The sequence below is a fragment of the Lemur catta genome, chromosome 6, assembly GCF_020740605.2.
Source record: "Lemur catta isolate mLemCat1 chromosome 6, mLemCat1.pri, whole genome shotgun sequence".
Classification (NCBI taxonomy): domain Eukaryota; kingdom Metazoa; phylum Chordata; class Mammalia; order Primates; family Lemuridae; genus Lemur; species Lemur catta.
The window spans coordinates 81,544,740-81,571,260 of NC_059133.1; positions in this window are offsets into that span (position 1 = coordinate 81,544,740).

The following is a 26,521-nucleotide window of genomic DNA, read 5'->3' on the forward strand; positions in this document are numbered from 1 at the left end:
ATCCTAGTATTGCTTCTTCCTGGAAACTATAAAACAATTAGAATGCCTATGTTTTTACTTATTTATTCATTTACTTATTAATTCCCTTAACATAGGACATTTATTTATTGATGTACAATTTGTGTAAAGCCCAAAGGTGCTGGAACAAGAGACAGGTAGAGTCTGAAATCCTGCTTGTGTTCTGCTCACCAACCTGCTCTCTGGACAACTGCAATCTCTGAGTGGGGCAATTTTTTCTAATTCATTGCCCAGAGGGGATGCCTTTTTAAAAATCTGCCTACTTAGAGGTCTGTTCGTACCATCTGCAGTCCTGTGGTTTGAACTTAGACATAAATAAGAAATAGTCATATCCTTAAATAAGCTTGAAATATAACAACATTTGTTATATTCTCTCTTTTCTTTATACAGTGTTAAATAAGCCCTGATACATCTGTCCTAATTCTGCTTCATTTTATCTAATACTCCTTATCGATTATCAAAAGTTTCAGTCATTCTGTGAGCATATAAATTTTACCATGTTGCAGATAGGTGATAACTTACTTTATATGAGTTCTAGTCTACACTGATGTTTCAAGATTTACTGTCTTAATTAAGCCCTTTAGGAGATGTCCCTGCCAATGAGACATTTCTACATCGTTTAATACTGTGGATCACTTCTTTGGAAGGCATAACTATACAGAAATGCCTACAGAATGCATTTCTCTAAAGCTGGACTTCAACTTCAGAGAGATGCATTTTCCTTGAATTTTGTATTTATCTGGGGCCTCCAGTTTTCTATACCTTGACAAGCCTTCCACCCTAAAAAAACCCACCAGGGGAAAACTGTAGGTGTTTCTGCAACATCTGTGCTGAGTGACTGCCTGGCTTCCGTAACGGTTCCATTCATGGAAAATTTCACATTGAGAAGCAGATTGTTTCCTCTTCCAAATGTGACCTTAGGATCTTTCTTTAAAATGTGTCATTATTTGTTTCCTTACTGTGCCTACCTATATTGGTCCTGGATGTATTTCATGGGGTATGTGCATGGCAAGGCTAACCACAAATCAACCTGAAATGTCCTCTACTAATTGAAGAGTTGGAATACACCCTTGTACCTATTCTTTGCTCCAAATTTCTCTTCTTTCAAAAAATATTAAATTAATAGGTAATTATAAAATTATTGGCTTTGAAGAATATCTCATTAAATCTTATGAATTAAATATATGCATATCTCCTTAGCACTGTGAATTTCAATCATTTGAATTATTAGTAAAAGCAGTAAAAGGAGAATCAATAAGTTCTTCTCTAAGGTATTGAAATTATAACAGATTACATTATAAAATTAGTTATCTATATTAGCTCTACACACTTACACAAGTGTTTTGGTGTTATTCATTTGGCCATTGTAAGTAAAGGAATAAAAATATAACACAAAATTCTTGTATTGCATACCTCTGAAATGAGGCTTAAATAGCCAGTTAATAGCAAAAGTATGTATATGCAACTCTTTTTCTTCTCTGTGATCTAACAATTAATGTACATCTCTTACACCAAAAGAAAAGTTCTTTTTGCATTCTCTATTCTAAGAAGCTTTCTTAATTTCCATCACTGGGAAATTTGGGGGTTTTTTAATCTTTAAAACTCTACACATCTGTGCTTCTTGGCTTCTGACATTGCTGAGAAAATATCATCCAAATACTATATTGCACTTCAAAATAATTACATTAAAAGCAACGTCTGTGATTTGTATAATATCAAACTACATGCCTTTGCCTTTGTTTATGTAACACTCACGTTTAACACCTTGTCAATGTTACTGTGACCTTATGTGAATAATCTGCTGGCATAGGAGGTAAACATGCCTTAAGTCATTTGACTTTATCATCAACATATCAGGCTTGGATATTAATACAAGTCACACTAAACGGGATTTATACCAATTCTTGTTCCATCTCAATTCCTCTGTAGCTTAGTAGAACCTAGCAACACATCAGAGCTACTTAGGAAGAAAACCCCTCTACACATGGATCTATTAGAAAATTTAAAAAAGTACTTTAAGAGAAGATGGTAACAGTACTGTTTTACTACTTGAAATATTTTTTTCATTACAAAGATTGATTATATGTTGTGAAAGCAAGGAGGCAATATATTTTGGTCTTAAATTCCAAAATACAATATGAATTCTATTTTTTAGTCATCTGGTGATTTGTTAAGATTGTTGTTAAATGACCATATGCACCAAAAGATGTTGCAAATAAATTTGACTATGCAGTCATACTCCCTAGTGGAAAGTTTGGAATTTTTTTTTTACTAAAAACTTTGGCTCAACGTGTATAAATATTTGGAAATGTTCTTCTATCACACCTTTCAAGCCAAGACTGCAATCATCACCATATAAAAATAATTAATCACCAAAGCCTGTAAGGTTGCTAAAACCCTTTTGGATAGCCAAGAGGCCTTTCTCTGGAATATATTTCTTGTTTAAATTCCAAAAGCCCTAGTTCCCACTTATCATGCTACTTTGAGTATCGCAGACTTTAGTAAGTTAGTTTTCTCACATTCCGTGGTCTTGTAGTAGGAGCAAATATGTCTACATCAGTGTCACCTTTGGTCACTTAAAGCCTGTTGGAGATCATCACCTGTTCTGTAATGTGATGTTTTAGGCTCTAGTTCTGTTGTTGGAAGGAAGAATCAAATATTTCATGTTGGACAATGTGACATATTCTAGCAGATGCTTTTTCTTTCTGTGGATGCTTCTGATTTAATTACTGTATTAGGATATGCCTATATTTGCTGCGCTAATGGTGGGGATGTCAGAAATTCTTTCTGAAGTTCGAAGATGAAAGCCTGAAAGAATAGTTTTAATCTCTGGATTTGTTTACCAGTGGAGAATATGATGGGAAACTACATTCTGTTCATCATCTTCACATCCTGTGTATGCTTGGGAAATGGAATGAGAAAACACTCTCAGTTTTGCTGATACCCAGATTCTATTCTTAGAGGTTAACAAGCAAGATGTGAAATATAAAAGCCATGGCAGAACTGCTAACAAAAACAGGGTCAAAGTTCTTAATAGCAAATGAATGACTACAACAAAGCTCCCTAATCAATGTTATTTCAACTATGGAAGCTTCCGGTGTACAGACAGCACCTTCTTGCAGGACCATCTGCAGCCCAGATGCTGGAGCATGTAACATCTCAAAGCACATTTGCCTGGGGTTCTAACAAACTCTCTGATATATGTGAAGCATGAGTGCTGCTGTTCTATATCTCAACAAATGGAGATGAGGAGAGCACTTATTGCAAAATAGAAAGGTTTCTATGAGGAGAAGAAAGGATGGAGATACGGATAGGTGCAAATAGGTCAACCAATGGAAGGGATATGAAAGTGATCAACAAACAGTTGCATACCCATTTCTGTCCAGCGTATAGCTATGACTAAAGAGGGGATGTGAACTTCATGTGTACAAATAAATGTGGATTTAGTATGTAGAATTAGGTCCCAGTTCTGCTTCTTACTCAACTCCACATAGCCTCAGTTTTCTCATTTCCATTTTTTAAAGTTTAGAAATCCATACTTTAAAATCCATATTTTAATTTTTTTTTTTTTTGAGATAGGGTTTCACTCTGTTGCAGTGGCCTCATCACAGCTCACAGCAGCTTCCAACTCCTGGCCTCAAGTGATCGTTCTGCCTTGGCCTCCTGAGTAGCTGGGACTACAAGCGAGCACCACCATGCCTGACTAATTTTGCTATTTTTTGTAGAGATGGAGTTTCACTCTTGCTCAGGCTGGTCTCAAACTCCTGGCCTCAAGTGATCCTCCCACCTTGGCCTCCATAGTGCTAGGATTATGGGCATGAGCTACCATGCTCAGCCCATTATAATATTTTTTTTTAAGCACATAAACAAGAAGGAAATGTCCAGCAGCAACCCCCTACACACACATATGCACATACTTGACACATTTCCAAGAGGAAGCTACTGCTAAGATTGCATAACCCCTTAGTTTCTTCATATGTAAGTTGGAGATAAAAATAAGTATATCATAGTGTTGATGAGAATAAAAGGAAATAAAGTATATAATGCTGAGAACATTGGGAAGTCTTGCCATTCTTTTTTTTCTCTACTTCTCCTTCCTTGTAATTTTACTTAGAATGCTTATTCATATTCAGGCCAATTTTTAAGTTCATAGGTATTGTATTAATCACACTTTGCCAAAAACAACCCAGGATCTTAATGTCCTATAACTGCAAACATTTATTTCTAGTTCATAAGTCCAGGGATTGAGTTTTCACTGAGGGGTGTGCAGATTGGGTAGGCCTGGCTGTCTCAGACTCCAGTTGGGTCAGGTCTCCTCTATACTTTGTTTATTGCTGGACTCAGGCTAAGTAGTGACATCTACATGGGTGTTCTCTTCTCATGGAGGATGGCAAGGGAACACAGGAGGAAAGTGAAAACACATCATCCCCAATTTTGAGAAAGATAAAGATGCATACAAGACTTTTTAAGTAAGTTTTGTTGTATAATGTAAGTGTGACTCTTCCCTCTCTTCTATTCCACTGCCTAAGAAAATTTTATGTACTGTATCTCACTTCTCCATGTTGCCTTTTTGTCCCTTGATCTTCTTTAGGAGACCAAACAGAAATGCTGAGACATATTCCAAGACTGATGTCAGTGGAGAACAGAAGCTGCTTGGGAGGACAAGTGTACGCTGAGTTAAATATGGAAGAAGAGCAAGATGGTGTCAAAGATGGCAATGAGGTTTCTAAAAGGGAAGGATCGCCACTGAGCAAGCTACAAGATAGAAGGGGAATGGGTATTTGGGGAAAAGAGAGGGAATTAAGGCCAATGGTAGAGTTACAGTGGTCCTGAACAATGCTACAAATGAAGAGGGTGGAAGGAAACATGCTAATCAAAGCAGGAGGAAGTAGCTTGGATTGCTTAAACTTCCTTGGTTCTTTTTCTCTCCAACTTCAAAAAGAAAAACATAGAAAGGATGGGAGAACAGATGATACTATGTGCAGATTATCAAATGGAGAGGGTTAGGTATTTTAATAAACTTGTATTTAATTGTTTCCCAATTCTAAGAACAGTATAATCTTTTACACTCTTTTACCCCACACTCATTGAGACCTAGGCCAGGGGAATGAACCTGGCCTCTTCTACTAGCTTCTGTTGTCTTATCACTTCCCAGCCACCACTATTTAAAAAGAAGTTTCTCAGTTTTGTGACCGAGATAGTATCTATGACATTTATTTTCAAAATTGTCAATAATAATAAAGACAGCTAAGCATCTCACTTAAAATATCTCTTTCTACCTGTTTGACCACTTCCTAATAGTCTGGAATAATCTGTTTCATCTTGGAATATTTTATGTAATCAGCAGTCTACAAATAATCTTTTTAAAAATGTACTTTGAATTACAATGTTTTAGTAAATTCCAGGTTTATGCTCATTCTCTGTCTACATATCAGTGTCTATATACACACACACATATAGATGTATACACTCATGTGGCCTGTCCTTACAGCTTTAATTTCAATTAATAAAAGGTAATGGTAAATTATAGATGGGATATTAGATAGCGAATTTCCTTCCAGAGTAATATTAGTTATATTTAAAAGAATGCGACTCATTCTTGTCATTATAATTGGGTTTATTCTAACTCAATTGTCAATCCTCCAGTGTCTGTGAAGTCCTTCTTATTTAAGATATTTCTTCTGGCATTCTAGTTACTAGAGCTTTCTTTAATTCTCTCCTCTGTATTTTGTCATCTCAATTTCTCACATTTAATTGGGTAATATTAATAATTTTAGTCCAGGTAATCTTTAAACAAGACTGCCCACTGGAAATGTAAAACCATCATTTGAGGTTTTTTAAATTTTTTTTATATACATACATGAATATGACCATGTTGTTCATAAAACTGGCCCCAAAGATACTTTTCTGGTTTAGAAATCTCTTTAGGAGAATTTTCAAGTACATAGACTATAGTGTCAGGAAAGCCAAATGGCCCTCTCTAGGAAAGGAAAACTTTTAAGTCTTATTCATTCTACTCATTTTATTTTCACTTGAAACAACTTTGCTTGCCAAGCCTGTTGAAAGACAAATTTAAGATTCAGCATTATAAGAGAACACCTTTCAAAGGACTTATGTCGCACTCTACTTCTCTAGATGAAAGGAATATCAGAGGAGAAATATTTCTCTGGTTTAGTAACTTCAAACTTTATTTTGCATTTTTACTTATAGAGAACACCTTTAAAGCAGACCTTTACTGGATTTGCATCTAGAAGCACTCACTAGATGTAGTTTCTCACTGAGTTAAAAGTTACTTTTAGGATTAATTTAGTATGTTTCGTAATCAGTCAAGCAACTTTAGGAATCAGCTACTGTCATACTGAGTATTCATAAATTATTCAGAGTGATGGTGTTTATTAGTTTCAACAATAGAAGGGGAAAAATAACTCATTATTTCATCTTCAAATTAGATAAACTGTTAGGCCAAAACTCCAAGTACAGTGAGCCTGGTGAGAATAACTGATGAAAACAAGGAAAATCATTAATCATTTTGGTCAGAAAAGACCAGCATAATTTCAGGAACAAATATTAGTTATTTCTTCCCACTGTCATTAATCAAAAACAGTAAGTTTTCTGTAGGTTATTTACTATTATGTAGACTCAGAAATATTCTCAATAAAAATATCCAATATCAGAAAATATCCCAGGTTTTCAGAGATGATGAAACATCAGAAATAATATACAATGCTTGTATTTCTATAATCCTTTATAAATTTTAGAAGACTTCACATGTATTATCTAACTTAATCCTTGGAATAATCTATTTCAGGTAAAATTGTTATTATTAACCTCTGCTCAGAAAGTCATGGGACTTTCTGAGTCCATAGGTTATGCAGATAATAAGTGGCAGAACTTATTTGATTCTAGGGCTTCAGTTTTGAAACATTATGCTAGTTCTATTTAACTCACTGCTTCCCTTATTTTATGAACATATTTTTTCATTAACCACAAATAGTTTAAAAAAGAAAGCCACAAGGACATAATAATTTGTACTTGGTACTTAGTTTTTTGTATACTTCTTGCTCAACAGTGTACAGGTGGCACATCATTAATTCCATTTTTCTGTAATATTTTTTAAAATCATGAACTTTATTTAATTTGCATCTAATTACCTACAGTACAAGCTATCAGCGGGATAATTAAATATAATAATATGTCATCCATTGATTCATTTAACACACATGTATTTCTCACAGTCTGTACGGTAGTTCTTGTATTAAATGCTGGGGATATGAAGTCCATTAAGACATAGTCCCTGCTCTTAAGGAGCTTCTAGTCTTCTGGGAGGAAGGCAAGTAAATCAAAGATTACCATAGTCAGATTAGTGCTCTCGGAGATATTCACTATGTCATTAATTCATTGAAAAGAAGCAATACATTGCACTAGAACTGAGATACAGTCATCGGGAAGGTGAAGGTCAGGGTAAAGTTTTTAAGATTTAACAATAAAAGGGAAGATGGAGGCAGAGTGGCTAGAAAGGAGGCCTGAAACAGGATGACCCATGCCAGGACACCCAGGCTCACTGAATCATGCAGTATGATGCTGGATGGGGCTTTCCCTGGGCCCCAGAATCAGCCAGTAGGGCCTATGGGGATAGTGAAGTGTTGAGTTAAAAAGAATAAAAACAGAATGGTGAGAGAGGAGAAGGTGGAAGAGTAGCATTCGTATGGACAGGTTTTCCTTCCTTTCCTCTGCAGAGAAGGAAGGCAGGATAGTCCCCATCCTCCAGCAGAAGTAAAATCCATTGAAAAAGGGCTCCAAGAGGATCATTTGTAGAGATCAGGGCTGCCCGACAAGAAAGAGAAACTGGAATCTCACCACCTGCTTGGACATGTGTGCAGGTTGTAGACTGGTTGATTTTCCAACCTGTGCCTCTTTGAACACAAGAACAAGAGGGCTGGATAAAGATGCCAGGGCATGGGGGAAGGGAGGTGGTCAGTGTGGAAAGGCTCTGAGCCAAACATTTGGCATGATAAGAATGTGGGAGCTGTTTGTGGACAAATTAGAGCTGTGGAAGATAGCTTGAGCCATCTGCCCAATGCCACACCAACAGGACACAAGGATGGGTGAGGGGACCCAGGCAGCAAGAGGCCGGTGGTGGAAGAGGCCCAGATGGAGCTGGCTGTCTCACATCTGGACACTGTCAAGTTTAAGGGCCCCCAAGAGAGCCTGCTGAAGGGCTTAAGCACTGCGATTTCAACAGCAGAGAGGCTCTAATGGCCTGTCACTGTTAGCCAGGGGAGCAGCAACCACCAACAGTGAACTATGAAAGTCTCGCTCCTACCTACCACAGTACACTGGGAAAGGAGCTAGTTCCAGGAAACAGGAGGGAAAGGAAGTGTCCTACAGGCAGACAAATCATTCCCACTTTCCACTCTAAGATGACGGAGTGAGAAGTAAAGTCATGACTCACCATCCCCAAACCACAAAACCAGTGATCCTTAGGGGAGGAAAGTAAAAGAGATTTAAAATACATTAACTCTGAATTCTAAAATAGAGATACTTTAAATTATCAAAAGTATTAAAGAAGTAAGTAAATTTGTAGTTTCTAATGGGATCTACGCTTCAGTGGGTTAGGAAGTTTGATATACTGTGTTTGATAAGAGTGACAATCCCATTAAAAAGTGGGCAAAGGACATGAACAGAAACTTTTCAAAAGAAGACAGACTAATGGCCAACAAACATAAGAAAAAATTCTCAACATCTCTAATCATCAGGGAAATGCAAATCAAAACCACAGTGAGATATCACTTAACTCCAGTGAAAATGGTTTTTATCAAAAAGTCCCAAAACGACAAATGTTGATGTGGATGTGGAGAGGTAAGAACACTCATACACTGCTGGTGGGACTGCAAACTAGTACAGCCTTTATGGAAAGTAGTATGGAGATACCTCAAAGAACTAAAAGTAGAACTACCATTTGATCCAGCAATCCCACTATTGGGTATTTACCCAAAGGAAAAAAAGACATTTTATAAAAAATACACTTGCACTCAAATGTTTATGGCAGCACAATTCACCATCACAAAGATGTGGAAACAACCCAAAAGCCCATCAATGTATGAGTGGATCAATAAAATGTGGGATATGTATACCATGGAGTACTACTCAGCCATAAAAAATACCTCTTGTATTAACCTGGATGAAACTGGAGACCATTCTTCTAAGTGAAGTATCACACAAATGGAAAAACAAACACCACATGTACTCACCACTATATTGGAACTAATTGATCAACACTTGTGTGCACATATGGAAATAACATTCATCGGAAACCTAGCAGGTGGGAGAGGGGAGGAGGGGATGGGTAGATTCACACCTACTGGTACAATGCACACTATCTGGGTGATGGACACACTTATAACTTTGACTCAAATGGTACAAAAGCAATTTATGTAACCAAAACATTTGTACCCTTATAATATTCTGAAATACAAATATATATATATATATGTGTGTGTGTGTGTGTGTGTGTGTGTGTGTATGTGTGTGTGTGTGTGTGATTAGAGAAAGCAAAAATTGGCCCCTAGACTCTCACCACTAAACGCTGAATAATTAGATGATTACAGATAGACTTATGGAGACTAGCAGGAGATAAGCCTAGAGAGGTGGGCAGGAGTCAGCAAAGGCTATAATGTGCTAAGCTAGGGAGTTGGAACTTTGGACTGAGAGCTCTGGGAACCACTGAAAAATTCTAGACAAGAGAGTCATAGGATCAGAGTGCAGAAGGCACCCTTTGGCAACACAGTACAGACTGTTTTGTCTTTACTCATTGAGTTTAGGTAGGTTTAAAAAACAATAAATAAAACACTGTTTTGTTAGCATTTGCTTGATAACGATGTCAATAAATTATAATAATTTTCTCTCAATGTAAAAAAAAAATCACCACAAATCTAATGATAAAACAGTCTCCTATGTCTTCAGTGTTAACTTCAGTAAAATGCGCTGTGTTTTTCAGCAGCTCTAATATGTTGTGTTAACTGGCTTAAATTTTATGCCTGTGGAAGACTGAAGCTGGAGAAGGTGTAACTTCAAAGAGTAGGGACTACAGCTCATTGTTAGATAATATTCTTATAATTATCATGCAACCAAAGCTCATAAAAATACTTGTGTGTTCAGTAACAAATATATTTGTTCAAAGGGATATCTTTTTAGCATCATTGCTTTAAAACTCTTTAGAATGCTAGAGAGTGTTCATCTTTCTAAATTCCATCTTTTACCCCCACCACTGACCTGAAAGTATTCGATAGTATGAACGTGGTACTTCAGGAAGCAAATTCCCCAATGCTGTTTCTAAAAATTCATTAACAGTATGGTCATAGTTAAAAATGCCTAGTAGAAAAACGTTTCTACTTAATGTTGAACATGGACATTTTTACCGCATTAGCTCGTCACTTGAAGCTAAAAACTGAACCTGGTTCCAATTTTCTTTTTTTTACTTTAGGGAAAGTAGAATATGTTGGTGAAAATTTGACTGGAGAAAAATGGGAGGAGATTTGCAACCCTCCACATTAAGGAAAATACATAAGTGAATCTTTTATATGCAACAGGTGTTTCTAAAAGTGCCTTAAATTAGGAAACAGGAGAGAAAAACTCTACTCTTACCCGATAACTGACTTTTATTTAAACTCCCTTGTCTTTATATGGGGAGCCAACAAGAAGGTGAGACATGCTTGTCTTCTCATCTAACTCTAGACGATTATAACATTTATTTAGTATTTCATTTCAGTTTAGCAGACAAAAAAAAAATTTCCAAAAGAATAAATAAAATTTAATCAGATGAATCATGTGTTTTAGTTAGGGAGCATAATAAATAAAGAATTTCTTTTCTTTTTTTTTCAAATTTATTTTTAGCTGCTTTATTGAAATTTTACATACAAAGTTGACCCCTATCAAGTGTACAGTTCAGTGATTTAATTTATCAAGCAGTGGAAACATCACCATAAAGCAATTTTAGAACATTTTTATCTCCCAAAAAGATCTCTGCTCCTACTGCCACCTTGGGCAACACTAATCTTCTTTTTATCTCTCTCTATAAATTTGCCTTTTCTAGGTATTTCCTATAAATGGACTCATACGATATATGGTCTCTTTTCACTTAGCATAATGTTTTTAAGGTTCATCCATGTCATAGCATATCTTAACAGGTTGTTGTTTTTTATTGCAGAGTAGTCTTCCATTGTTTGGATATTTTACATTTTATTTATTTATTTATTTTTGTTTTGTCTTTTTTTTTTTTTATAAAAACAAGTTAAAATATAGTAGAAAGACCAAAAGAAAATAATTAGGGATTGCAAATTAAAACATTGCTTAAAAATATTAAAAAAAACTAAAATGTCTAAAGCCTTATAACTCAAAATGTGGTCTGCAAACCACCAGCATCATTGTAATCACCTGCAAGCTTATTAAGAGTTTATTAGAAATGTAGAATCTCAGGCCTCAACAAGACCTACTGAATTAGAATCTACATTTTAACAAGATCTTTAGGCAATTTTTATGCCCATTGAATTTTGAGAAGTTACAAAAAGGCCTGTGGAATATTTTAGATATCTCAAATGGTTTCTAACACCTAACTAAGGCAATTAATTTAGCCAAAGTCCACTTTCAAAAAAGGAGCAGTTCTCCTTATTGTTTTCTTTTTTCAAATAACTACAAGTGTAAGTTGGCTTGTTTACATATATTTTTTCTCAAATTTTCAACATATTAATATATTTCATGGGGACTAATTTTGTTTTTTCAAAAGTGATCTAGTCAGCTGATTGTAGGAAAAAAGATTCTAGAAATAAACACCATGGTTTAGAAAGCACCCTCATAAATTGAAAAAAATTCTACTCTCCTTGTTGAGAACTTTCCCTGGCATGCTATAATGAAACTCTTGTGTTTTTTCTCCAACATACAACAAAACCCAGTTCGCATCCCACCATTCATTGGCTTTTGCTATTTTTTTTCTTTTACCCTCTTTCTCTTTTAAAATTCACAGCACCTCTTCTTCAGGAACTGCTCCAGGAGTGGAAAGCCTGCAAGAAGGGGATGGCCAACACTTGAAAAAAAAAAACAAAAACAGGAAGAAGAATCACAGAGGACGAATGTGATGATTAGGATGAAGAAAGAAGGATGGGACAAGGCCAGGGGACAGCAGAGAGACAGTGTCAAGGAAGGCATTTTGTGAGCAAACTCACATGCATAAATTTTCTTTTCTTTTTTTTTTTTTTTTTTTGAGACAGAGTCTTGCTTTGTTGCCCGGGCTAGAGTGAGTGCCGTGGCGTCAGCCTAGCTCACAGCAACCTCAAACTCCTGGGCTTAAGCGATCCTCCTGCCTCAGCCTCCCAAGTAGTTGGGACTACAGGCATGCACCACCATGCCTGGCTAATTTTTTCTATATATATTTTTAGTTGTCCAGATAATTTCTTTCTATTTTTTTTAGTAGAGACGGGGTCTCGCTCTTGCTGGTCTCGAACTCCTGACCTCGAGCGATCCACCCGCCTCGGCCTCCCAGAGTGCTAGGATTACAGGCGTGAGCCACCGCGCCCGGCCCATAAAATTTCTTAAAATTAAAGCTTTCCCTTTGTTTTTCTATTACTATGTCATCTTACAATTCATACTAAAGAACTCTTATTCGAGATTATACTACAGTTTTGTTTATTAAAAATGTATAGTGACTTTCAGATTTTAAAATGATAAATGCTATTGTTTATTCATTCAAACATACATTCATTTCTTCAAGAAATATTTATTGAATAAAGTATGTTCCAGGAACCATTCTAGATGCTCGGAGTACATCAGTGAACTAAGTAGACAAAGACCTTGCTCTCCAGGAGCTTGTGCTCTAGCAGGGGGTGAGGGGGTAGGGGGAAGAGAGACAAAAATTGGCTATAAACAAAACAAATAAATAAATGCTAGAAGATTCCATTGTAAAGTGACAATTCACTTCCATTCTACATCATATGCTTTGAGAATAAGTATTTCAAGCAGTGAAGGGAACAGAGTGTACAGTAACATACAAGAAGAAGCTAAGGGTTCCTCTTAAAGTCCTTAGCGATCAAGTGAAGGAGACACAACAGGGACATAGGTAAATATTATAAAAGGCAGATTATTCCAAGTAGGAAAAAAGCATTATAAAGAGTTTCAGAGGACTCAGGGGAAGAATTTTGTTTTTTATTTTAATAAATGAGATGACAAGAAATGAGGAAATGGAATATTCCATCAGAGAAAGGAAGTGCTAATTTTAAAGCACTTAAATAATAGATGTGACAAGTCGTGCTTAAAGAAAATATTTCAACTGCGTAATAAAAATACATTTCCCAAGTTGAAAAATATATTTTAAAAATCTGGCTGATTTCAAACTTCAAAGAATGAAAGCTCTGAGCTTCGACTAATCCAAAAGGAATATTTATATAAGGTTTTATAAACGGCCAGTATTCTTGTTTTGAGACTATTTCCTTTCTGTTATGCACCTCTATTTTCACTGTTGAGATCACTCAGCAATTGTATTTTTTTGAAGTATAAATTAAAACCCAAATTTAATTTTCTTAGTTGGATTAGAAGTTGTTTCCCTTGTTAGTGAAATCGCTTTTGAAATATAGGGCAATATTAGATAAAGGTGGAGATGGCATTCAAACTGCCAATCAAATAGTAAAACAAGGTTTAAAAAGGATAAATCATCAGTAAAACACCCAGCAACAAAGGCCTCCATTGTTAGGTTGATGTTTTCTTAAGGGGTTTAAGAAAAGATGAATTCATTCACTCTTATTCTCTAAAGAAATGGGCCTTACCTGGGTCTTTTTTTTTTTTTTTTAAAGCAACAGAGGGACAAACAAGGAAAGTCAGTGCAGTGACCATGGAAAAAACCAAAGGTGCACAGGAAGAGTACAGACTTTCTGAATTCCAGGAGGCAATGGATGAGGCAATAAATATTAGACCAATACAAAAATAATATTGAGTATTAACAGTTACCTTTTGTATTATGCCTCACAACTTACAAATGTTTTCCACATACCATAAGTTATTTAACCCGAAACAACCCTTTACTTTCATTAATCATTAATTATCCATTAGTCACTGTTATTCATGAAGTAGACTCAATTAAATCCTACTGTTGCCTGTGGCTAAGCCTCGAACTATGGCTGCTTTGAGTTCTTTCTTAAGATGGAAGTGTGGAAAGAAACCTCCACATGCCTCATCCATAAAATCTGATAACGTGCAATGACATGGATGATCAGTGAAACAAATTGATGTACAAAAATTCTTTCAATTGCAGAAAACCTAGCCCAAACGGACTTCAATCAACATGGCTCCAAAAGTATAGAGGCAACGCTTGATTCAGGGCTTACAAAATATCACTAAGATCCATCCATAGGCTGTATGGATTTTGAATTTTTCAGGCTGTAGTGGGAATATCCCAGAAACTTCAGGCTCACATCGTGGCACTACCTAGTCTATCAGAACATAGTTTGCTTTCTGGCTGATTTTAAACAAAAGTCCCAAATTGACTAGTTGTCTGGTTCCTCTGCCTTGGGTCATTGTTCCTTCTAGAAACAATCACTGCAGACAGGGGTAAAGTAAAAATGTCCTAATTGTCTAGGCTAAACCTAGTTCAAATGCTCCACCCTTTGAGCTAAACGAGAAGATATAAAATCAATGTTTTCTTGATACAAAAATGGTGATACCTGGCAAAATTAACAAATATCTATAATATTTTATATCTAACAAGAAAAAAGCTTCAAATAAAAGTGTTTCACATTTTGCTACATTGTTCTCTCCACTACTAGTCTATTCTTTCTCTAATCCATTTCATCTACTGATCCCAGACTAATTGTCCTAGCAAAAAGTCTTGCTATGTCACATCTTTGTCCGGAAACCTTAAAAGCTGCCTATGATTCATGGAACAGATGTCAGACTCCTTAGCCTGACATTTAAGGTCTTTTGCAACCTGGTCATGTACAACTTACCTAACATTCTTATCTCTAGCCTTTGTTTGTGCTGCATTCTTTACAAAATGTGTTTTCTTCACATCTCTGCTTGTCTACCTTGTACTGATAGTTTAATAATTGAAGGAAATGCCATGTTTTCTACGAAGCTGAAAGTAATTTGTCTTTTCAGCTCTCAGAATCCTAAACCTCTCCCACAGTACCCACTACTTTCTACCCGAGTCTGCTATTTGTGGACCTGCCTACCAAAGTCTATATTTCTCACTGCAGGTGGGGTGTAGGTCTTAAACATCTTCGCTACTTTTGAATAAACAAAGTACCTTATACTCAATAATATGTGTTTTTACTTAAACAAATAAATATAAAATACTCATGAAAAATAACTCATCCTAGGTCTTTTCCATGTAAGCAGGAAAAAAAAATTTTTTTTACATTGGAAACAAAATGTTGGCAAATCAATCATTCATTTGTTCAATCAGCCTTTCATTTATTTGACCTTTGTTAACTACAAACCATGTGCTGGGTACTGTGCAAAGTGATGGAGACATGAAATCCAATGATTTGGTTCCCATTCTCAAGAAACTCATAGTTCAGGTGGAAAACAACTGAAGTAATTACAGTGCACCGGAACAAGATGATGTGCAAACACAGAGGAGGAAAAGATGAATTATGTCACAGAATTTCTTTAAAATGTTTGCAGAAAAAGAAAAATTTTAGGTGGAAAGAAAAGGACAGAAAAATAGCAGGTATAAAATCAAAGACACAAGTTGTTTTGGGGAATTGTGAGAGTTCAGTGTAGTCCATGTAGAGTGTATTTTGGGGTATAGACGAAGATGAGGTTGGAAAGATTTATCAAAGCCTGCTTGGAAAGGCTTTATATTGCATTAAAAGGAATTTACATTTCTTCTTGTAGATAATTGGGCATTAGTCAAAATTTTGAAGCTAGGAATTGATACCAGCTTGATAGACCTTGTAAGGTAATATACAGAATGGCCTGGGAATAGGAAAGAGAGAACAGAAGATGGTTTGAAAGCAAGTGTAATTTTGAAGATTCTATCCTGGAAAATAAGATACATTTTAATGTCATTAATTGAGTCAGGGAGTATAAAAACATAACAGATTATGGGGACATGGAAAATGTGATCACATTGAATTTGAGTTTCATGAAACTTTTAGGTGCAGGTATCTAATAGGTGAGATAAGTGACTAGAAATAATGACTGCCTTATCTACTCCTGTACAGGAATAATAAAAATGAAAAAGTTTTAAAAGTAAAACAAAAAGTACATAGTTTTATATACAATGCAAATTATTAATGTACAACAAAAATTATTTTTGTATATTGTCAAGGTAGTTAAAAACATAATTTGCCATTTGGCTTATTTGGCTTATGTTTCACAAGTTGGAAAGGAGAGTAAGAAACTGACAAGTAAATTGATAACTTTTAACATAAGGTTGATCCAAGTTGTTGGGGGTGGTGACTCCAAGTTCCCGGACTGGATAGACTCTCACCCGGTTAGGAAAGCCCAGAGGACTGATATTTCGCAAAACATTTTCCAATTTTTTCTGTTGGGACTTTATCATGTTTTTCTTCACCTTTACTCTTTGGAATTTCATCCCAAGTGCTGTCGCTTTCTGCGTACCACAAAAACTTAGTAGTTTGGTTGTTTGAAAGGGTTACATTAATGTTAAGATATTTTCGGTTATTTTTCCAGAAGCCATCAAAACCACAAAAAAAGATAAACTGAAAGTTAAGAATTCTTTTGGCTTCTCTGAAGAAATCATGTTACTCTTGTATATTATATGGCAAGAAAGTTTCATATGCAGGTTAAATATTGGTCACTTACAAACCTAAAATGATGATCTCTCATTTCATTGCTTACACACACTCGGAAAAATAATCTTCTATATTAAAATACACTCTTGAATAGCTAAGCCCTTGGAAATCATTGAAAACTGGGCTCTCAACTGTTCTATACTTCACTGAGGAAATTGTGTTAGCAGTAAAAGCTGAAGTCTAATGTAAATGTTACTGGGCTTGCCAAGTTAATTAATTTCAACCAGAAAGATTCCTAAGACAAAATCACACTCCACAGGACATCATACTCAACTATAACATTTGATTAAATATGATACAAAGTTAAGAGAATAAAAAGACAAGCCACAGACTGGGAAAAAATATTTGTGAAACATGTAACTGATAAAGGACTTGTATCCAAGAACCCTTAAAAGTCAACAATAAGAAAAAAAACAGCTCAATTAAAAAGTGAGCAATTGACTTCAGCATTATAAAATTCATCCATGTAAAACAAAAAAAAACTTGTACCCCCTATATCTATTGAAATAAAAAATAAATATTATCTGGAAAAAAAGTGGGCAAAAGATCTGAACAGCAACCTCACCAAAGAAGATACACAGATAGCAAATAATTGTATGAAAAGGTGCTCAATATCATATGTCATTAAGGAATTACAAATTGAAACAATGAGACACCATTACACGTGTATTAAAATGGCTAAAATCCACGACACTGACAGTACTAAATGCTAGTGAGGATATGGAGCAACATGAACTCTCATTCATTGTTGGTGAAAATGCAAAATGGTACAGCCACTTTGGAAGATGCATTGGCAGTTTCTTATAAAGCTAAACATTGTCCTACCATAGGATCTAGCAATCATAGTCTTAGGTCTTTCCCCAAATGAGTTGAAAACTTACGTCCAAAAAAATCCCTACACACAGATATTTATAGTGGTTTCATTCATTATTGCCCAAAGTTGGAAGCAATCAAGATGCCTTTCAATGTGTGAATGCATAAATTGTGGTACTCCCATACATCGAAGATTATTCAGTGATAAAAAGAAATGAGCTATCAAGTCACAAAAAGACATGGAGTAAACTCAGATTCACATTTCTAAGAGAAATAAGTCTGTCTGAAAAGGCTACATACTGTATAATTCCAACTATATGACTGCTATGGCTTACATGTACCCCCCAAGGTTTAAACGTTGGAAACTTCATCCCCATCATAACAGTGTTGAGAGGTGGGACCTTTAAGAGGTGATGAATGCCAGTACTGAGGGAGTGGATTAATTATCTCAGGCCTTGGCTCGTGATAAAAGGATGGGTTCAGCCCCGTTTTCTCTGTCTTGAGTGTTTGCTCGCCTTTTCCCTTTCTGCCGTAGGGATGACGCAACAAGAAGGCCCTCACCAGATGGCCGAGCAGATGCTGGCGCCATTCCTTTGGTCTTCTCGGCCTCCAAAATTGTGAGCCAAATAAATCTCTTTGATTTATAAATTGCCTAGCCTGTGGTATTCTGTTATAGCAGTAGAAAACAGAGTAAGACAATGACATTTTGGAAAAGGCAAGACTATGAGGACAGTAAAAAGATCTGGGGTTAGGGAAAAGGGAGTGATGAAGAGATGGAGTGCCGGGAGTTTTGGGGGCAATGAAACTATTGTGTATGATGCTGTCATGGTGTACACATGACACCATGCGTTGGTAAAACCCATAGAACTATACAACACAAAGAGTGAACCCCAAGGTAAGCTACGAACTTGAATTGGTATCAATACTAATTCATCAATTGTAATAAATGTACCACACCAATATAAGATGTTAATAATACATGAAAATAAGAGTGGGGAGGGGGGAATATTTAGGAACCTCTGTACTTTCTGTTAAATTTTTCTGTAAACCTAAAACTGCCTTAAGAAATAAAGTCTATTAATTTAAAGATAATGACACAAGTAACTGTATTCTTTGTGCTCTAAGAAATATAAATAAACAGTATGGTAACGTGGGGGAATTCCATAAGGATTTCAATTAGAGGTATTTATGAAGACTTCACAGAAGTCATGAGATTTAAGATATGTGTTGAAGTGTGAGCTAAATTTAATGAGAACAATTAAGACAAACCAGAAATATTTTATCAGGTAACATTTCATAAACACTACTCTGTGTGGAATGATAGTCATTTAGACTGGGTTGTGTTGTGCTACACTGAGAGACATAGATGGCATAACAGGAAATGACAATGTTTGTGTTAAGTATTATTTTCTTACATATAATTTATTCCAATGTAATTATATTTTTTCTTACTTGGCATTGGGCTGTACAAACACTACTGTGTTTTGGGAGATGTAATAGTCATGAGGGCTGTGGTAGCCAGCCACCATGCTGACTCCAATGATCCCCTCCTCACGACATTTATTAGCAAGCTGCAAAAAGCAGGGACAAAGTCGAATCAAAATTAAAGGCATCAAATACACAAGCAGAATGAATGTCATAAGAAGTATAGGCTGTCATCAATAGAATAGGCAGAAGTGAGGGAAAATTTAAGATTGTTCAGGATGAAACTTAAGTCACCTTAATACATTGGTCCTTATGTCGAAGTTATACCATTTGTAATAACCTAAGGGCCAGAACACTGACAGATACAGTTTTCCCTGAGTGTCCTGCTGACCTCCCTGAATAAGCCTTTCATTATCTTGTTTCCTTTGTCACTATGGCATATTTTAGCTTGAACGGTTTTCTTCCTTTCACCTGACCATCTGCTTGGCATATTATTCTGCTCTAGCAATGCCCTGTTCCTCCTTTATGCTTATTCAAGTCTCAATCATTTTTTACGATCTAACTGAAGTCATACTTCTATTAAGCCTTCAACCAATAATTTCTTGGAACTCTTACTGCAAATTATATACATGATAGACTAAAATCCAAAATACACTGTGTTGGCAAGGCTGTAGAGAAACAGTACTTCTCATGAATTTTTGGTGAAAGGATAAATTTGTACAACCCCTATGAAGCCTATTTGGCAGCATTTATCAAAATTAAAATGTGTATACTCTTTGGCACCATAATTCTACTCCCAGGATTTTATCTTAGTCATATACTATCACACATGTGAAATTACATAGGTATATGATATTAGTCAGTATGGCATTAAAAGAAAGAAAACCTCCTAAATTTCCATTAATAGGTTAAAGAAATTATGGTATATCCATACAATGGAATACTTTGCAATTGCTAAAAAATGAAAAAGAATAAGAAAGTACTTTATGAATGGACTACTATGGAAAGAATGTTAAGGTGCAAAAGACCATATAATATAAGCCACAAGACTGAGATAAAAAATTCATTCCAGGTATGTTTTTAAATTTCTGTGTTGTTTGGACTATGAATATGCTACCAATTCAAAATCATATGTCTGTGTATGTGCATGTTTGAATGGATTATCTCAGATTCGGTGTTAAAGTAATCAACTTTATTACACTCATTCCATTAATACAGCACAATACTTAGTTGGTGATGTCTAACAAAGAGGTAGATTTTCCTCTCCCATGTTCAGTAAATCTCCTGTGTTCTCAAGTCACATCTCTCCTTGTACCTCACACCCTGACCCACCTCCTTTCTTTGTTTCTTCCCGCCAGACAGCCACATCTTCCCATAACATACACCAAAATCTTTAGCCTGATTCATTTTCTAAAATTTCTGACGTTGGTTTCTGATTATATTAAAATCTTGATCAAAGTAAAATGTATAACTATCTATAGTAGAACATTGTTATGTTATCTAGGATTCCTAATGACTAACCACAATTGTGTGTATTTACGTTAAAGCAAGTGCACAGGTGGTTTAGATCAAACAACTGATTTTTAACCTTCCCCCGATTGGGAAGGCTTCTGCTTCTCCCAAGGACCGTGTGTTGACACATTAGCTAGCTGTGTGTCACTTCTAGGATTCTATCAGTTCATCTGTTAAAGCCAACTATGTTCAAATCCCCCCAGCACGCTCACACAGCAGCATTCTGCGACATTGGACAACCCCTTCAGGTCTTTGTTCAAATGTCAACATCTCAGGGATGCTACCCCGGTCATCCCATTTAAGACTGACACTTTTTTCGCTCCCCAATTCAAGGACCACCAATCCTCCTTTTCTGTTATATAGGGGTGTGTGTGTTCATTCTTGTGTGTTACATTTAAAAAATTTGATTTCGAATAAAAATATGTTTATGTAAAGACAGATATAGATAAACACATTTATTAAATACAAGTTCTATAAGGACAGGATTTTTTTAAAATTTTTTTGTCCACTGGTTTATCTCCAGTATCTAGAATAGTATCTGGTACATGAGGTACTCGGTGAATATTTGTCGAAAAAAAGAATGTAATTTTTTAGGAAACCCAAGAAGCCTTAGCACTTCAAATTGTATACTCCATTGCATTATATGTTCAGGCATAATTAAAAGATTAAACTAAAATTTATAGCATGAGAAGTTTGAATTTTAGCATTTCTTTGGCAATTATCCTCTTTTTCTAGGATATGTTAATGAGAAAGTCAGTTCCCAAACTGGACCGGCCTGGGAGAAGTACAAGAAAAGAGAGACCTTGGGAGGAAAAACAAGGGTGAGGATCAAAAATAAAGGAAATATAAACGAACATATGTAAGAGAGGAGGATCATCAATAACAAAACTGTCCACTGTGCAGTAAGCACTTTGGCTGTAATTTCATTTTTCTAAGCGTCCTCATCTAGACAAAGTGTACTTGATATGCATATGCTAACCTCATATGTACTAAACTCGAGTACACTATAACTCATTTTCAGTTTTAGCCAGTGATATTTGAGAATGGGAAATTCACAGCGTGTTTGAAGACAGTATTGCAGGGTATTCTCCCTCAGAATCTTGAATCATTCATTTTATTAAGAGAGTTTAAAACATTTCTGTTCTGCGTTGTAACTAAAGTTAACAAAAGCTAGATTTCCTCGTGAGGATTTGCTGAATTACCTCTGGCCAGATGGCTTCTATATCCTGAATTTCCTTCCTAGGCTGATCTTTGATGACCCTCAGCTGCATTGCCTGCCTTGCCTGTTTAACCTTCTCTCATTATGCTGTCATCCTGCTAAAAGGGATTCTCCACGGATCAGCCTTGAAACAAATTGCCCTTATTTAATTCCATCCAGAAATAGAATAGAAATACTATACATAAAAGTAATAATCAAACAAAAACTTCTTAAAATTAAAACATAAAAATGCACACTTTGTGTAGGACAATTTATTTTTTATTTTTTTTAAAGATGGTCCTATTAAAGACTTACAATTGAAGATAATAATTAATAGCTTCATATGTACAGTGTCTGGCAAAGTGCCTTCCTATATATTTATTATTTTTAATACTATGCCTCATTAAAGAAAATAATTTTGTTACCTGGCCCAGTTTATATATATAGTAAGTAATATGTAATCAACATGGGCAGTTAATACAATTAATAGATGCTTGTTGAGTGATAGAATGAATAGCTATTTTTACAAAGTTAGGGTATTTTTCCCTACTGCAATCCAGTTGTCTCTTCTGCTTCAGCTATCAGGAGTCACTCTTCACTTTACCATGGTAGCATCCATCTTCAATAACTGGATGTCTGGTCTTGGAACACTCTCTTCTCCCTAGATATTTCTAGAATCACTTAGGAATGTTTGCAGGTTCTAGAATTGTTCTAGTTATCACTTCTACCCCATACTCACTCCTTGTGCCAGTTCATGTCTCCGTTCTATTTTCTGTATCTTCGATTGCTTTCTGGAAACTTCTTCCCTAGGGCAGTTTCTGTTTTCCACTTTGGCACTTCTTTCCAAGTATGGATGCAGAATATTCCCCAGCTCCACACAACACAGCTAAGACCAACCAACATTATTTAACAAGACTTTACTCAAGGTTTGTGTAGAAAAAGCCAAATTTTTATTTGTGGGAAGCATACATATATACATACATCTACACAAAACACTTGAAACTGGATTAAATATATAAGAATTTTTAGACCAAGGTACTCCATAGGTGCCCTTGAACAATTCTCAACTGAGCTTCTACCCAACTATTATGCAAGGACCACCGTCCTTCCTTCCCTATGTCTTCCTAGAATCTAGACAACCACTTTCAGATACCCCCCAAAAAGTAGGTGAGTGAGGATTTATGACAACTCTTCCTAGAGTAAAAACAACCATTGCAATCTTTTATTCTTGAAGAATAGCATGGTACTGTCTTGAACTTTCTCATTCCACAATAGGATATTGACTTTATCTTTGTATAACCTAAAGGCCAATTAACAATAAAAAATGTTCCCCAAAGAAAGAATGTATCATTTTTCTATATGAAAAACTGCTCTCAGCTTTAAAATAACATTGACCTGTATCCTCCCCCTACCCTCACCCACACACTCATACACACCTATATACACATTAAAGCCATTGGCGTGAACAATATGAGTCTAGTTTACTATACACCAGACCAACAGTATACTTTCTGATCATGTGGGGCATGCCTTTACATTCTATCAGGATATATTTTAGGTATAGTTTTCCAAATATTAGCAGAAGAACATGGCTATTTCTAAAAAAATAGTAAAACAAAAAATTTTGTGAATACATTTTCAAGCTTCTTATTTTAAAATGTATTATACTAACAATTTCTTTTGGATTGAAAGTATTTCAAAGCTTTGCAGGAATGTCAGGAACAAACTGATCCCTAACATCTGAAAAATTCACTGTATCAGTATTTCTAAACATTGGCTATACATTTGAATCACCTGAAGAAGTTTTGGAAAACACTAATACTTGGGACCTAGCCACAGCAATTCTGATTTATGTGGTGTGGTGTGTCTCAAGCATCAATATTTTTGTAAAAAGCTCTCTAGGTTATTCTACATGCAGTCATGATTGAGAATCTCTGCATGTATAAATCCAATGTGTGTGTGTGGGGGGATGTTTACAAACTGTCAGCTAAATAAAATTTCCCTAAATGGTGTGAAAGGCTCAAAAGAAAGTACATCAAAAATTAATATTGTTATTAATAAAATGTCCACACTACCCAAAGCAATACACAGATTCAATATGATCTCTGTCAAAATCCCAATGGCATTCTTCACAGAAATAGAAAAAAGCAATTCTAAAATGTGTATGGAACCACAAAAGACCTTGAGTAGTCAAAACAATTCTGAGGGAAAAAGCCAGACTGAAGGTGTCACACATCCTGATTTAAAATTATATTACAAAGCTATAGTAATCAAAACAGTATGGTACTGGCATAAAAATAAACATGGACCAGTACAACAGAATAGAAATCCCAGAAATAAATCCAAACATATACAGTCAACTAATTTTCAAAAAGGGCACCAAGGGGACACAATGGGGAAGGGCCATCTCTTCAATAAATGGTCCTTCAATAAATCTTGAAAAACTGGATTTTTCACATGCAAAAGAATTGAATTAGATCCTTATCTTACTCCATGCACAAAAATAAACTTAAAATAGATAAAATACCTAAATATGAGCCCAGGTACTATAAAACTTCTAGAAGGAAAAAATAGGCAAAAATCTAGACAATGGCCTTGGCATGATTTTTTGGATATCACACCAAAGCCTCACATCACAAAAGCAAAAGATAAATACATGGGACTACATCAAACTAAAAATCTTCTGTAAAGCAGAGGTAACAGTCAACAAAATGAAATGGCAACCTATAGATTGGGAAAAAATATTTGCAAACAAAATATCTGATAAGGGGTTAATATTCAAATTTTACAAAGAACTCATACAACTCAATAGTGGAAAAACAAATAATCTGATTAAAATTATATATATATAAGGTACACAACTTGATGTTTTAAGTATACATTGTAAAATGATCCACCATAATCACCCCTCATTACCATTTTCTTCTTGTTCATTTTTTTATGGTGAAAACACTTATGATCTATCTACATAGCAATTTCACGTATACCATATAGTATTGCTAATGATGGTCACTATGGTATCTATTAGGTCTCCAAAACATGTTCATCTTGCATAACTAACACTTTGTACCCTTTGACCAACATCTCCCCATTTTCCCTGCCCCCGATCTCCTGGCAACCACCATTCTACTCTGTTTTTCTATCAGTTTGATTTATTTAGATTCCACATATAAGTGAGATCATGCAGTATTTTTCTTTCTCTGCCTGGCTTATTTCACTTAGTATAATGTCCTACAGGTTCACCTATGTTTTCATAAGTGCCAGAATTTCTTTCTTTTTTAAGACTGAATAATATTGCAGTGTATGTATATATACCATATTTTCTTTATCCATCAGCTGGCATTTAGGTTGTTTTCATATCTTGGCTATTGTAAATAATGCTGAAATGAATATGGGAGTGCAGGTACCTCATTGAGATACTGATTTCATTTCCTTTGGATATATATCTAGAATTGGGGTTGCTCGAACATAAGGTAGTTCTATTTTTAATTGTTTAAGGAAACTGCATACTGCTTTCCATAAAGGCTGTACCAATTTACATTCCCATCAATGTTATACAAGGGGTTCTATTTTTCCACATCCTCACAACCACTAATCTTTTATCTTTTTAATGATAGCCATCATAGCAGGTGTGTGGCAATATTTTATTGAGATTGTGATTTGCATTTCCTTGCTGATTAGTGATGTTGAGCTTCTTTTCATACACCTGTTGACCATTTGTATGTCTTCTTTTGAAGAATGTTTATTTAGGTCCCATTTTTAAACGGATTGGTTTGGTTTGGTTTGGTTTGCTATTGAATTGGATGAGTTGCTTACATATTTTGGATATTAATGATTTAAGTAACACACAATTTGTAAATATTTTGTCTTATTCCATAGGTTGCCTTTTCACTGTCTTGATTGTTTCCTTTGCTGTGCAGAAGCTTTTTAGTTTGATGTAATCCCTTTTGTCTATTTGTGCTTTTGTTGCCTGTTCTTTTTGGTGTCATATCCAAAAAATGGTTCTTTCCTTGCAGTGCTTTTGTCTGGCTTTGGTATCAAGGTGTTGCTAGCCTCATGAAATGAGTTTGGGCGTGTTCCTTCTTTTATTTTTTGGAAGAGTTTAAGAAGGACTGGTATTAGTTTTTCTTTGAATGTTTGGTACAATTCACATGTATAGCCATCTGGTCTTAGGTTTTTGCTTCTTGGGAGATTTTTTTTTTTTAATGGGACAGAGTCTCACTCTGTTGCCTGGGCTAGAGTGCAGTGGTGTCATCAGAGCTCATTGAAACCTCAACTCCTGGGCTCAAGCGATCCTTCCACCTCAGCCTCCCAAGTAGCTGGGACTACAGGTGCATGCCACCATACCCAGATAATTTTTTTATTTTTTTTTTGTAGAGATGAGATCTCACTCTTGCTGACTGACATATCCATCACCCCTCATTACCATTTTCTTGTTCATTTTTTTATTTTTTTTTTGTAGAGATGAGATCTCGCTCAAGCTGACTGACACATCCATCACCCCTCATTACCATTTTCAGGAGTCATAAACTCCTGACCTCAATCAGTCTTCCCACCTAGGCCTCCCAAGGTGCTAGGATTATAGATGTGAGCCACTGCACCCGGTCCTTTTTGGGAAATTTTTGACCACTGATTCAATTCCTTTATTTGTTGTTGTTTCTGTTTCTTCTACATATAGTCTTGGTTGCATGTTTCTGGGTAGGTTGTATGTTTCTGGGAATTTATTCATTTTTCCTAGATTATCCAATTTGTT